Source organism: Enhydra lutris, unplaced genomic scaffold (genome assembly GCF_002288905.1).
Source record: "Enhydra lutris kenyoni isolate GAN:26980312 unplaced genomic scaffold, ASM228890v2 scaffoldscaffold16, whole genome shotgun sequence".
NCBI lineage: Eukaryota > Metazoa > Chordata > Mammalia > Carnivora > Mustelidae > Enhydra > Enhydra lutris.
The window spans coordinates 16,509,926-16,526,305 of record NW_019154100.1 but is presented as its reverse complement, the minus strand read 5'-3'; positions in this window follow the sequence as shown (position 1 = coordinate 16,526,305).

The following is a 16,380-nucleotide window of genomic DNA, read 5'->3' as shown; positions in this document are numbered from 1 at the left end:
GGTTTTCAAGCTAATCACATAAGATGCCCCACTCCTAGTTAGTCTGCCTCCTGCTCCCCTATTCGACAACCCCCGATCGGGACTTACCTAAAGTTTTTTTTCTTTTTCATTAGAAAGCTTCACTCCCCTGACTGCCTTTAGGTATCTGCCAAATGTAAGTGATAGAGGCTGACTCCCTAGCTAGACAAGTTCTGAGTAAATAGCCTTTCTTTGTTCTCATTCGGGTGGTATTCACCTGTTTTCATAACAAGTTAATGTTCTTAAGATGTGTACATGGATTTTTAAGATTTTAGGTTAATATTGGGTTTGAGGTGCACTTTAAACTGTTTAAAGTGGTTATTTCTGGGGAATATATCGGATGTTATGGGTGATTTTCATTTTTTACGATAAACACACACACACATATATATTTTTTATTTTATGCATGTGAGTAGAATTTTACGCTGACTCCAAAGTCATTTTAAATAGTAAGAAAGTTTTGTTTCCATTAGAGAACTAGATTTTGTTTCATTTAAAGAGCTAAGACAAATGACCCATACAATGGAATTATCATAAAGTTCCTAGTGGGCATAAACATAAATAGTTTTACAGACATTATTAATTGGCTACTAGTAACAAAATAAAATGTGTAAAACAAACAAAAAGAGAGTTTACCTAAGAATATCCTCTATTACACTGGTGACTTTGAAAACTGAGTAACTTCTTCCACTTCACTAAATTTACCTCTCCTTTTCTTTCTTTGCTTTTTCCTTAGAAATCTCCTCCCAATCCCCTGCGACATGGAGATATGGCCGCCTATGGCATCTCCTTTGTCTATCCAGGACATACCTGTTATGACACATGCCAACCATCTTCTCCTTTAAGAAGGTCTGCCTGAGGAAGGAAGCACCACGAACAGAGGCAGATTATAGGATAGCAGTCTTGGGATTCAAGGCAAGCAAAAAAGGAGTAATGCTGTAAAATAGAAGAAAATAATCAAGAACTTAATTTGAAACACTTGTATGTCTAAACTACAAGCAATGGTTTAGAACAGGGGGGAATAGATAAGAATGTGGCTGAGGGGATAGGAAAGGAAGGCTAAAGATGGAAATGTCGCCAAAGGAGAAGGGAGGAAAGAGGGAGGAAAATACAGTTAGGAAGAAGAGATTACATGAATTACTATCAACCACTTTATTTCCAAGACTGCAGTTCTAAAAAATTAAGATACATGGGGGAGAAGTTTACAAACAGAATATCAGATTAAAAGATTCTATGGGAAAAAAGAAATGTGATCTTATTAAAATATTGACTATAAAACAAGTATTTAGGGGCCTGGGTGGCTCAGTCAGTTAAGCATTTGCCTTCAGCTCAGGTCATGATTCCAGGGTCTTGGGATCGAGTCCCAGGATTGGGCTCCTTGTTCAGTGGGGAGCCTCCTTCCTTTCCCTCTCCTCCAGATTCATGCACTCTCTCTCTATCTCTGTCTCTCTCATTCTCCAATAAATAAAATCTTTAAAAATAAAAATAAATAAAATATTTAAATACAAATATCAAACCATATTATGAATATTAAAACAAACTCTCCTTTGGAATAATTTGAAATTAAGCCTTCAATTTCACTTTAACAGTTTTACTTTGGAGTGATTTGTATTTTTGCCTCTAGACCAGCGCAAGTAGATTCTTAACCACCCAGTCTTTAAAAAGGAGATTTAGTTTCCAGTCACTTTTACAACATAGTTCCATCAGTATTTCCCATTAGACTGGGTTTAATAAATTTTTTCTTAATGTGAAAAGATCCTGAAGACCCCGTTGCATATACTGGAGAAAAGGTTTGTTGGGGGATTTATTTACATATTACTCATAGTAATTTCCAAGGTTGAGAAAATGCCATTTCAACACAAAAGGCCACAATAATGCCATATTATGAAAAGAGTGTTTTGGAAAAGAATGTGTCTTAGAATCATATATTTATGTGTTTGTATTTCATTTTTTTAGATTTGATCACTTGAAATTTGTTTTTATATAGCATTTAGCAGGAGTACACATTCTTTTATTTCCCATGATTACAAGCAGCAGTAGATCCCAATAAGAGGCTATTACAAGAATTTAGTAGATTATATATATCTCCTTAGTCAACAGTCATGCTTTATGATTCATATACATTTAGATGTTACATTATATCTTTCTTGCACTTCACAGTGTATACTGTGTTACAAATACCTCTTTGATATTTACAGTGTTACTAAGGTTTATTAGTATTGGTTTCATATGAGGAACACTTAGAGTCTAAGAGTTCGAGTATTTTTATGGAACTAGGTAAATATTGTTTAAGTCAGAACCTGTGATTACCATTTCCATTATACTGTTTGTGTCTCACTGGAAGGGGGCTTACATGGGCCTGGAATTATAGAATCTATAACTTCAATGAATGCTTGAAGCTTGTTACAAGCAATCCTAGCATTTGCAGAACATTCATCACTACCTAATATACTATAGAATACCTATTAGGAACTAGATACTACATTTAGTGATTTTCAGATATTCTCTGTAATGTTCACAGTAATTTTGAAAGGTAGCTATGTTATCTCCATTTTTAGATAAGACAGTTGAGATTCAAAGAGATTAAATAACATATCTGTGGTCACCCCGTTGACAGAAGTCATACCCATCTCTGTTTGAGTTTATGCTTCTTCCAAGACTTCCTATTTCCTTAGAAGGAAGACAGCTCTTTATTTTTATGTCACTCTATTGTGAAGTCTTCTTACTTGGCTTCCCAAGGGCCTACCAGTTGGTTAATTAATATAGACTGTCGATTTCTCTAGGCTATTTGTTGTCTGGAAGAGAAACTGGTAAACATAAGCATTGCCAAGTGTGTTTAAAAAAGGTAGCATTGCCAAAAGAAGAGATTAATAATAGAGAAAGCATTCTAGAGTTGAAGCTGAGGCAAAAGATAAAATATGGCAGGGAGAGATCTGGTAGCCATATATCTAGGGATGGTTCTTTATATGAAAATCAGTCACTTCTTAGCAGTAAGTCCTAGGTCTCTTGACAGTAGTCTGCTAATAAAAACCTACCTCGAGTATGTTTCTGGCCCCAAACTGCAGAAACCACTCAGCACCACCCTCTCCTCCATTAGTTACTCTGTGAATGCAGCACAGGAGGAGGGTGGAGGGAGGCAATGTTCTGGCCTTTGTGCTCTGAGGACAAACTTAACTTCCCAATTCTATAAGAAGTTATTAAATATGTTTTCAAAGATACACAAACTACAAAATACTGTTCTTATAGGTTGTAAAACAGATTCGAGCTTAGCCGTAAACTATCTTGGTCTAGGTATAATGAAAATATTCCGAGTAGATGGTTCCCATCTCAATTGTCAGTTGTTTTCTGAAGCCATCCTGTTCCAAAAATAGTTCTTTCTCCACTTTTTTAGATTTCTACAGTATTTCATAATTTTATTATGAAATTTATCAAGCCCTATTGTTATGATTGGTTTCTGTGCCCTTCTCTGTTCATCTTTAGCCATTACATTAATGTTCTCCCTGACAGCAACTCTACTGTATCTTATTGACTTTCCAGACTTAAGTGGGGCCATGACTTCAGGCTTTGTGGGAGGCAGTACTCTTAGAACATTCATATAGTCTCAATCCAGTTACAAACAATTCTAGCATTTTTAAAAAAGATTTTATTTATTTATTTGACAGACAGAGATCACAAGTAGAGAGGCAGGCAGAGAGAGAGGAAGGGAAGCAGACTCCCTGCTGAGCAGAGAGCCCACTGCAGGACTCCATCCCAGGACCCTGAGATCATGACCTGAGCCGAAGCAGAGGCTTTAACCCACTGAGCCACCCAGGTGCCCCCAATTCTAGCATTTTTATAACATTTTGAGAAGAGGTTATTATCCTGTAGTCTACTGTAAAATCTAATAAAGACTCCACTGTTATTGAAAAATGCCTATCTTTAGCTGTATATAAGAAATCACATGAATACTAAAGCGATGGAGAAGAGGTCAGCACCATCTCTGACTCCCTTTTAGAGATCAGTAATTTGAACATTCTGCAAGCAGGAAAATGTTTTATCTGATTCAAGTTAAGTGGCTCTGGACTGAAAAGTGTAAATTGCTCTGATTTTTGTCTAGGATCTTCCTATATCCTGGATCATGTTAGGCCCAAAACAACAGAGTGTGGACTGCTGGAAAATTCTTTTGTCATAATAACTGATACTCCAAACAGGCTATGGGAAAAGATCAGGATTGTGTATATTGTATCACACAACAGGAACGTTACCAAGGAAACACCAAGGCTACTACAGAGATAAGTGGCTCATGTAAAAGACAGGGTAGGAGAAAAAGCTGGTCAGCCACCAGTAAGCAAAGAACAGTGCTGTTAGCTGGTTTGTTGGTTGGTTGGTTTTGGGTTTTATTTTGTTCTGTCTTCCTATTATTCTGTATAAGTATATGTGTGAAACAGCGGTTGTGCAATCACTGCCTTTTCATTAGTGATTCCATCTCTCTCAGAATTCCAGAATATTTAAGTTCAAAACCTGAACTAAATTCTTGTACATCAAATAGAGTAAGCAAAAGAGATATTCTAAGCAGCTTTAAGAGTATAGAATGTCTCAGGGCGCCTGGGTGGCTCAGTGGGTTAAAGCCTCTGCCTTCAGCTCAGGTCATGATTCCAGGGTCCTGGGATCGAGCCCCACATTGGGCTCTCTGCTCAGCAGGGAGCCTGCTTCCCTTCCTCTCTCTTTCTTCCTGCCTCTCTGCCTACTTGTGATCTCTGTCAAATAAATAAATAAAATCTTAAAAAAAAAAAGAGTTTAGAATGTCTCATATATTGTAATGTTTCCCTGGTATATTCTCAAAACCGTAAAATTGGTTGAAAAGACTTAAATTATATCTAGCTTTATCTTGAATTTTATAGTTAGAACTAAAACAACTCAAAAGTTGTATGTTAAAATATTGTATTTCCCTTAATAAAGCTGAATTACCAAGTCCATAATTTTAACATTATACTAATATAGCAAATTTTACAAGATCCAGTACTCTCCAAACCAGCTGTTATCTTTACTTAAAAATAACTACAAAAACAAGATACATAAACAGAACTAAAAAGTGACAGAAAACTTATTAAGGACATTAAAAGTAGGACAAATAAAAAAAAAAAAATGGGTTCCACATCAGGGCTCCTTACTCCACAGGGAGCCTGCTTCTCCCTCTGCCTGCCACTTCCCCTGCTTGTGCATGCTCTCTCTCTGACAAATAAATAAATAAAATTTTTAAAAAAAGGAAAGAAAAATAAGATATAAAGAACTTACATAGTAAACACAAAAACATGTGAGTTAAAAATATTACATTGATTCAGAGGGGGAATTTAATCAAAAGTGGACTGGAATTGTTTCACATTTATCACCATAGCAATTTTCATGGGTATGAAACAGACTTCACTTCTGGCTTAAATAGAGTATTCAAATATGCGGATGACTGTCACTATTTAGCATAGCTTTGCAAACATTGGGTATTTTTGTTAATTTTATTTGCGTTTCATTTAGTGAATGTGTTTGAGTGTCAGTAAACATTTGAACATGATCCTTGGGCTTAAGGAGAGAAGTTCTTTTCCAGTGGCCTTATCAGGAAATCTAGTTGGATTAATTTAGGGAATGCATCTGTATGGAAATTTCTGAGATGTCTGTTGAAACGGGTTGTTAAGTCAAATACAGGTCTAGATGATTAACCTTAAAAATAAAACTGCCTTCTATTTTACTGGCACAAATGGGTTTATTCAGGAATAGCAACAAATTACAATCTGAGGCAAGCAAGCTCCAACAAAATCATAGACAAGTCTGCAAAACAAAGGAGGGATATGCTCTTTGACAGAGGTTAGGGGAGAAGATGGAAGGGGGTGTTCTAAGTATGGTGGTTTTTAATTCCCTGAGTTGGGACTGTCTCTCATTGGGTGGGCTTTTGTGGGGCAGAGGGGAGATGGGGGACAAACATATTTCCTCATGTGCTGTAGTAAAGTAGTGTCCATCTGAAAGGTTCCTCTCTTCATATTGGGTCTGCTAGGCATGGGAGCTCCCCATCCTGGCCTCCCATCTCTTCTTAATGGGATTTCCTTTTCTTAATCCTCGTAAGATCACATTGTGAGGTAAGAGAAATATCCTCAATTCCTTCTTGTCCCACCATGATGATAATCCCCCAGTGAGCCAGAGACTATGTGTTTACAAAACACAGCCTCTCTCAAAGTTTGTCCTGAGGAAATTTCTGAAACGTATCTATCTTCTGTGGAGAGAAAATCATGCATAAATATTGGCTAATAATACACACACGAATAAAATGTAATGGAACCCAGCATGACTTCACATTTCAGAGGATCTCTTATAAAATACATTTGTAAAACAAGACCTAAACCTTAATAAGGCAAAATGAAAGATTCTTTATTATTGGGAATTCAAGCATCATAGAAGAGCTGTACTAATATCCCTGAAATTTTACCATACAAATAAAGGATTGTTCCACATAGGGGTTTGACTGACTCTAGATGTGGTCCCAAGTTTCCTAAGAAAATATCTTAAGAATTCCTAAGGAAATACATTTTAGGAAAGATCCACATAATACAGTTCCTTTAGATAAAAAGTATGATAGAAGATGTAGGGAAGGAAAATTTTTTCTCCTCAAAGATTCTTCTTGCTGGTCTAAGATTTGAATTGACACAAGATATATTAGCAGGAGAGAACCAAAACTAATTTTGTACATACATGAGAATGGCACATACATGAAAGGTATGAGAGAGGTAGAGAGAGGTAAAATGAGGTACAGATGCCATCCTGAGCTAAGGAATGCAATAGGGGAGGAGGGCAATTCACAAAGTGATAAGAAAGATGGTTGAGGGGCGCCTGGGTGGCTCAGTGGGTTAAAGCCTCTGCCTTCGGCTGAGGTCATGATCTCAGGGTCCTGGGATCGAGCCCCACATAGGACTCTCTGCACACTGGGGAGCCTGCTTCCTCCTCTCTCTGTCTCTCTGCCTACTTGTGATCTCTGTCAAATAAATAAATAAAATCTTTTAAAAAAAAGAAAGAAAGAAAAGGGGCGCCTGGGTGGCTCAGTGGGTTAAGCCTCTGCCTTCAGCTCAGGTCATGATCTCAAGGTCCTGGGATCGAGCCCCGCATCCGGCTCTCTGCTCGGCAGGGAGCCTGCTTCCTCCTCTCTCTCTCTCTCTCTCTCTCTCTCTTTCTCTCTGCCTGCCTCTCTGCCTACTATGATCTTTCTCTGTCAAATAAATAAATAAAATCTTTAAAAAAAAAAAAAAGGTGGTTGATAACTAGATGTTTGCCCTGCCGCACAGATGGATCATTCAGATATAGTGTATCTCTCACAGTAATTCCAATTCTGAGAAAGACTCTTAGATTCTTCTCAGTTAGTTAAAGGAGGGGCAAAATTCTCTCTTGAGCCTGCAGGGTCACTCTTGCCTCTTCGCTTAAAGTAGTCCACGTGACAAAGTGCCACATTTTGGGAAGACTTGCTCTGAACTATTTCAAAGAGAAAACCCTTTAGCCAGAGTCTCACTTCATAGTCTCAGCCATTTAGTGACACAACATGTAATATATGTTTGGCATATGGAGGTCATATGGTACATAAATGGACAAACACATGCTATCCATAGTGGATGTGAAAAATTGTATTTATCCCAAAGGAAAAATTGAAAGGAGTTTCCTTAAAAACATACCCATAGCACAAGTTAAGTTTGCAGGTACAGCTTCAACATGATTAAGTAACTTCAAAATACTTTTTGGAAAGAGGTATGCATAAAGAAAAAAAACAGCATAATCATTTTTAGTAAAATTATATCTGTGAAAATTTACTTTTTATGCCTAGAGAATATTGATTCCCAGCCCTTGTTTTAGGGTAAAATTATATCTTTCTTTAAAAAAATTCTCAAAAAAGATTATTTAAATTTGTGTCATTTTTCAAGAGATATTCATGGCATATAGTACTAACAGAAGTAACTTTTTTTTAAAACAAGAAGTATATTTCTCAAATATCAAAAGATTTGAAATCCTAGGGGCACCTGGGTGGCTCAATGGGTTAAGCCTCTGCCTTCAGCTCAGGTCATGGTCTCAGGGTCCTGGGATCGAGCCCCGCATTGCGCTCTCTGCTCAGCGGGGAGTTTGCTTCTCCCTCTCTCTCTGCCTGCCTCTCTGCCTGCTTGTGATCTCTGTCTGTCAAATAAATAAATAAAATCTAAAAAAAAAAAAAAAGATTTGAAATCCTAGATTAAATGACATCGGTAGGAAGTAGTATGATTTTCCCCTTGGAGGCCCAATATGTTTGAACTGATTCAAATAGGATAGAAGACTCCTTTTTACAGCATTCTAAAATCAAGAAAGTTTCCATCTCGATGAGCCCATATTTACAAATGGTCTCAGATTTTCTAACTCCCAGTCCAGGAGCATTTTAATACAAGCTAACAAGGTGTGATACTATTATCTTATATCCTGGATACATAACATCAATCTGTATTCAATCCAGTGAAGCATGAACCTTGTCTTAGAGATCCATCAACTACTTTAATGTATACTTTCAAATAAAATCAATAATCTAGTTGGAAGGCAGATTTGTTTAGTCATGATTTATGAGTAGTAAATGATACTTTGACTGCAAAATAATTTCATCCTGACACTGATGCTTGATAAAAAACTACCACTAACAACTGAAAAATAAGATAATAACATTATTAGAAAAAAAAAGTCAATGACATCCAAAATGCCAAGAGAAAAGGCAAGAAAACATGCTACTATTATGAGTAGAACTCTAATAATACCTGAAGTATTTACATCAGTTTTCCAGTAATAAGCGAAGTTACTTATCCTTGGCTTTCAATAAAATGCATAATTAAAAACCATACAGGGGGGGCGCCTGGGTGGCTCAGTGGGTTAAGGCCTCTGCCTTCGGCTCAGGTCATGATCCCAGAATCCTGGGATCGAGCCCCACATCGGGCTCTTTGTTCGGCAGGGAGCCTGCTTCCTCCTCTCTCTCTCTCTGCCTGCCTCTCTGCCTACTTGTGATCTCTGTCTGTCAATTAATAAAAAAAAAAAAAAAAACAAAAAAAAACCATACAGGGTTTAATTTATTCAGTTTAAAGCATAATAACATTTTCAGGCTTCTTTTTGAGATAGAGCTAGATTAAGCAGATAACTCATTTAAGCTAAGAAGTTAATATAAAACATAGAACATATCCAGTGTCCTAAGAGAATAACAGAAGTCGTAGGATGATCCCCCAAAAAGATACATTATATAATCATCATGGGAAAAGAACAGTTGTTGTTATTGTTACAAGGGAGCATGTAAGTTTATGAGTTGTGCATCTTATTGGTAATATTTTTATCAGTCAAGAGCAGTGGATAAAAGCATTGCGATCTAAAGAAACAGTAAATAAGGCACCTGGGTGGCTCAGTCATGAAGCGTCTGCCTTCGGCTCAGGACGTGATCCCAGGGTCCTGGGATGGATCCCCGCATCAGGCTCCCTGCTCAGCAGGGAGTCTGCTTTCCTCTCTCCCACTTCCACTGCTTGTCTCTCTCTGTGTCTCTCTCTGTCAAATAAATAAATAAAATCTTTAAAAAAATGAACAGTAAACAACGATATAGATATGAGAGAGAGGGAGATGTTCAGAAAGGGAGGAGGAAGGAGGTTTAGCTGGAAGATACTGTGTATGGGTGAGCAGTGGACATTCAAATAGAAATGTATATTGAAGCAAATGTGAGGAAAGTGGTGAAAACATTGGTGAGGTGATGAGTCTGAGTGTGACCTGAGAGTTTTCCCCTCTCGCTTTGGAAGATCCGAGATAATGTAGAGGTGCACAAGATAAAGGGAAAAAAATAGAGAATAAAGAAATTGGAAGTTAATGCATATTAATTAGCAGTCAGAGGAATTGAGATTGGATGTGTAAGTCGCTGAGAAATGTACTTCTATAGGTTTTTGTAACAGTTGGATGGAGTTCGTTAAAGACAGTAAGATTAAGGACAGTAAGAAGTCTTTACAAAAAGAATGCTGGGAAAAAAGAGACAATGGATAGCTTTTCCATCCATGTATGGTTCAGCTCTAGGTGAGGCAGGCACTGTGCAGGGACTGGAGATTCAGAGGTAGGCATAAGGTATAGTCTCTGCAGTTATGAAGCATAATATCTTAAAAGGTGGACAGACAGCTGCAAGCTCATGACATGAATAACAGCAAGATGAAGGAGGTGCTGTGGATGGTCCAGAAGCACATACCTAGACTGGGAGAACCACAGAGTTTCCCAGGGGGAAAACAATAGGCATTGTCCCGATGACGATGGGGGTTGTGGTCAGATGGAATTTCTGTTAAGCATTGCTTGCACTTCTGAAACACCCAAAGTATAGTTTTCTTACTAAATGGATTCTTTGTGATGAGTCAGGTGAAGCAAATGACCAAAACTTCTGTTTTCAACTAGAGAGATGGATTTTGCTACATATATATTTTAAGCAAGAGAGAGACATCGCCAGTTTTCATTTAAGAAGACTACTTCTCGAGCAGTGCTAAATTTGAAAACAGGAAGACCAGTTAGGGATGTAGCCTATCAGCCAAAGGTCATGAGCTGGAAATCTGATTAAGGCAGAGGAAGTGTGACTAGAGAAGTAAGAATAGATGCAGAATGATGATTATGATAATGCCCATGGTGCCGATGAGGACGGCAATGCTGTTACTGCTGCTGTCGCCGCTGATGATAATCACGGGTGACAGTTCTGAGCACTTCCTGTCTGACATGTACTGCGGAAAGTTCATTACATAAATTATATTGCATGATCCTTATGATAGCTCTACAAGTTTAGACCTATTTTTATGTGCATTTGAAAAAAGAGGAAATTAATCCTTAGAAAGTTTGAATAATTTGCTAAAGATTGTAGAGATACTAAAAATTGGAGGTAAATTTTTAATCACACAATCTAGAGCCCCTGCTTGAGGTCCACTTTATTATTTCGTGCCTCAGTACATATTTAGGAGTTAAAATGGTTAGCTGGACTGTAGAGGATAAGTTGAATTACGGAAGAATCTATAATTTCTCCCAACATGCTAATTTAGATAAATAGGATAATGGTAGTCCCATTTATTAAGACTAAGAAACCTGGTAAAAGTTTGCCTAGAACAGATTAGTTGAATAGTATTAGTTTGAGGACAAAGAATGGTCCAGTGAGAAAATAAACTGAATATATAAATATATTTATATATTTATATATAAATAATGAATATATAAATAAGCTGAAAATATATTTGGATATAGTTGTCTAGGAGAGACCCAAACTACAGATTTTATAAGAGAGGTTGTAAGGTGAAGAAAAGTATTTTGCAGATATGCATACTAGGACCAGAAATAAACCATTGTTGTATTGAATATGTGATTTTCTTCCTTATTCTATTGGTAACTTCATTTTTGAAGAAATTTAACTCAACATTGTTTTATTATTAGCTGCAGAGTTAAGAACAAAATGTTATCTGAATCACAGAGACAAATACGTCTTCAAAGAACACACATTCTGAAGAAAAATTTTGCCAGTATAATGACAATAATATCTATTCATTCCACAATTCCACTTGAAATGTAAGAGCCCTACCCTTCTCATCTACTTTGGAAGCTCATCCCTGCTCTTATACTGACAAAGTATAACAATTGTACCATCTCTAATTTTTGTTGACTTTTATGTGAGAGTATCTGGTCTGGTAATTACTGTTCTACTTTGCTTCTTTCAGAAGCATTCCTTTTCATGTTAAAAAGACAAAAAAACACTGATAGTGTCCCTTGAAAAATACCTTATAACACATTTATAAATTATGATAATTTTATTATTAAAACTTACAGTGATTATAAAAGGAAAAGTCATTGCTTTATCTGGTAAGCTTTCCATCATGTTAAAAGTATTAGAAGACTGATAATTGAGATTAAAAACTTCCACAGGAAAACCAGTATCTCTGAGGCTTTACATGAATGGCTTCTTGCAATCTCAGAAATCATCCCTTTTTGGCCTTGTGGATAGAGAACTGTGCATCCCTGTAAGCTTGATAATGACATTCTTTCACCAGAGGGCACACGGGTGAACCCCCAGGGGGAAGTGAAGAAGAGAATGTCTTATTCTAAATGGACAGCTAATGAGACACAAGCATACCCAGTGAAATGCATTACTGCTACAAGGTCTATACAAATTTGTTTGAAGCCTACAGCTCATTGATTTGATTATGGAGATGTCTCAGATTTGTAATATCTTTTACTGCTGTTGTGGCATAGACAGACTGAAGACACACTGAACACATCTTATTTGGTGAAAGCTTTCAGAAGAGTATCAGAATTAGTGACCTCCATCAGTAATATTTGAGGGTCTCCTGCTTGATTTTTTAAAAATAATTAATTTAATAGTAATTATTTCTCTAACGTTGTTTACATTGCAACCAATTTTGAATGTCAGTAATTTCCCCTGAAGAAACAAACAAAACACATGTCCTTAATATTACCACGGCTGTTCATTTCATTTATAAGTAATATGTAATTTAGCTATGGCTAGGCATAAAAATCAAACAAAGAATCAGGCAATTAAGGTGGGAATTTATTTTCCACTAACCAGACCAAAATAAAAATATTTTGTCAACTTTTCTCAAAAACAGCATTGATTCTCCACTTCCTTTTCCTATGTGTAAAAACACAAATTAAATCTGAAGCACATATTTATACAATATGTAATCTTGTGTTTGAGCAGAGAGCTAATTAAGATGAGAGTAGGCAATGATATCAACACTCCTGGTAGGGAATCAGTGTAGTTCAGTACACACATGTCTTTTAATTGGGGCACTGTGAGAAAAACTGAATGGTGTAAATGTGAAAGTCACACTCCCTGGTTCTGGATGAGTTTATAATGAATTGAGGAAAACTGACAGTTAAATGGATATTTTCAGTATAATTTTTCACATAAGTGCTGGGATGAAGACTTAGAATCATACAAAAACCCTGAAAGAACTGAGTTAATTACAGAGCCTCTATGGCCATTCTCAAATGAAATGATATAAAAATAGTAGGAAAACAATTACATTTGCAAACCCATTTAAATATACTACATTGCTCCCTAGCTAGTCAGTAAAAGAGGACATTTACCATATTTGCCACTTAATATATATTGAAGTGTAGTAGGAAATTAATGACAGAATAGATGAAAATTTCAGTGACCAAGTTTTCAATTACATTTACATGTAATTGAACCCTCCCTGTGCTATACCCTAGATCAGTAGCTAAAAATCATCTTGACTTGTAGTTCATAGCTGGGAATTACAGATAACATAAAAATTTAGAGTTATTTACAGATTATGATCTCTACTGTAGATTATATTGATGAAGAGAACTGGTCTGCTTACAATGACTAATAGAATGATGGCATGTCCACACCAGTCATGCTGTTCTCCCTTCACTCTCAGGATCTCTGTATTCTCCTTACTATTGGACAAATTATAGTATTTTGAAAAGATGACTTAAAAGATTTTATCCTTTATTTTAGCTATTTTCAACAAAAGGATTGTGATTGCCAGTTTTATGTCAATTTGACTGCACCCAAGGATACCCAGATTAAACACTGATTCTGGTTGTGTCTGCGAGGAGTTTCTGGAGGAGCTTAGTATCTGTTATTGTCTGCTTTATTCTTTTTAGTTGTCTTAGTTTTTTTCCTTAGTATTTGGTATTCATAGTAATTTTTTATTATATTGAATACTGATGTGAGAGATCTAAGGCCAGTCTCATTTTCTTACCACCACCCCCCAACCGCCGGCTGAAAGTCTTTCCCTCTTACTTTCGTACATGGTATCCTGAAAAATAATTATCTCAAAAACATAGTGTTTTAACCAGGATATGTCTCAATATTCATCTTTTTCCCAAAATAATCCAATAAAGATTTTTAGTAATGTAATATGCCTTTTTAATACCCTAATTGGGGGGCACCTGGGTGGCTCAGTCGGCTAAGTGTCTGCCTTTGGCTCAGGTCATGATTGAGCTGCACAGTGGACTCCCAGATCAGCGGTGAGCTCCTTCTCTCTCTGTTGCTCCTCCTGCTTGTGCTCTCTTGCTGTCTCCCTCTCTCTCTCTCTCTCTCTCTCTCTGTCTCTCAAATAAATAAATAAAATCCTTAAAAATATACATTAATTTAATTTTTCCTTCATTTTTTCCTACTATGTCCTTTAATATTTTTTCTATTCTATGTGTTGAAACAGACACAAAGTGTAGTGATGTTTGGCCATCTTTATTTGCCTTATCTACTATAATCTTTTTAGTTGTTATAATCTTTTTCCTGTATTTTGTTTTCACAGTAATTTCTGAATCCCTTTCTCTTTCCATTAATTGATTTCAGCCATCTTTATTCTCTTATTTATTTATCTATTTATTATTATTATTATTTTAAAGATTGTATTTATTTACTTGACAGACAGAGATCACAAGTAGGCAGAGAAGCAGGCAGAGAGAGAGAGAGGAGGAAGCAGGCTCCCCGCTGAGCAGAGAGCCCGATGCGGAGCTCGATCCCGGGACCCCGGGATCATAACCTGAGCCGAAGGCAGAGGCTTTAACCCACTGAGCCACCCAGGCGCCCCTATTTATTTATTTTTAAGATTTTATTTATTTGAGAGAGAGAGAGAGCATGAGAAGGGAGAGATCAGAGGGAGAAGCAGACTCCCTGCCGAGCAGGGAACCTGATGTGGGACTCAATTCCTGGACTCCAGGATCATGATCTGAGCCAAAGGCAGTTGCTTAACCAGTTGAGCCACCCAGATGCCCTTTATTCTCTTTCTTATTTCAAACTCATTGCTTTTGTAACATTGTTGCTTAATTCATGATTTTGTTCCTAAGTCTGCAGTCTTCCATTCATGCAATTTTGTCATTTCATATTTAATATCTGATTTCATTCAATTAAATTTCATTAAGTTAAATTTGGGAAATAACCAAATATTAATACAGTTATTTTTCTGTGTCTTGAGTTTAATTTAATCTCAGAATTGAACGCTTTATCATTTTGTGATTTTTACATCCTTAGTTTACCTTCTTTTTTATTTATTTATTTACTTATTTATTTATTTGACAGAGAGACAGAGATCACAAATAGGCAGAGAGGCAGGCAGAGAGAGAGAGGAAAGCAGGCTCCCTGCCGAGCCGAGAGCCTGATGTGGGGCTCAATCCCAGGACCCTGAGATCATGACCTGAAGCCGAAGGCAGGGGCTTAATCCACTGAGCCACCCAGATGCCCCAAGTTTACCTTCTTAGAATAGTCTAGATATGTGCCATTCTGACTCTTTGTTTCTGACTGAAACAATTGTAACTCAAAAAATAATCAAAATTTTGTTTTTCTGATATACTGGTATATATATTTAATTTTACCTTACTATATTTTAATATATTAATATAATTTTTCTGATATATATATATATATAATTTTTCCTTAATTCCTTTACTGCATTATCTAAGACATGTTTGTCTTCACATCTGTGATTTTACTTAAGAAATAAAATTATAGGGTGCCGGGGTGGCTCAGTGGGTTAAGCCTCTGCCTTTGGCTCAGGTCCTGATCCCAGGGTCCTGGGATAAAGACCCGCATTGGGCTCTCTGCTCAGTGGGGAGCCTGCTTCTCCCTCTCTCTCTGTCTACCTCTTTGCCTACTTGTGATCTCTCTCTCTCTGTGTCAAATAAAATAAATAAATAAATAAATAAAAAGAGAAATAAAATTATAGGGGCTCCTGGGCAGCTCAGTCAGTTAAGCATCTACCTTCGGGTCAGGTCACAATCTCAGGGTCCTGGGATCAAGCCCCTCATCAGGTTTCTGCTCAGTGGGAGTCTGCTTCTCCCTCTGCCCCTCCCCCCGGCTCATGCTCACTGTCTTTCTCTCTGTCAAATAAAATCTTTAAAGAATACGTATAAATTATATGTTCATTTTTGTTTTCTTTAGAGTCTGAGAATGTGCTTGTATTCATGTAGGTTTGGGGGAAAGCTGAGAGTGGGTTAGGATGGAAAGTGCTAAGTCGGAACTATCTTTAGTTTGGAAACTGGCAATTTGTCAATAGTTATGTTACAGAGTGTAAACCACTTGATTGTAATGCCTGCTACCATTTTTTGAGGTATTCTTGAGCTTTGAATATTTCCTTGGTGTATTTAGATCAGTTTGCGTCCGGAAAACACACATCCTGATATCCTCATTAATTTACTTTGTTAGTTTTTAAGATAGGAAATGTGATGGTCAGACAGTCTTTATTCTACCACTTTATTCAAGAAGATAGAAACTGTTATAAATGTTTTAGCATTGTCAATTCTGGAAATGCTTCAACTCATTTGAGGAGGAAGTAATATATAAATAATTAATGATAGAAATGTTAGCTC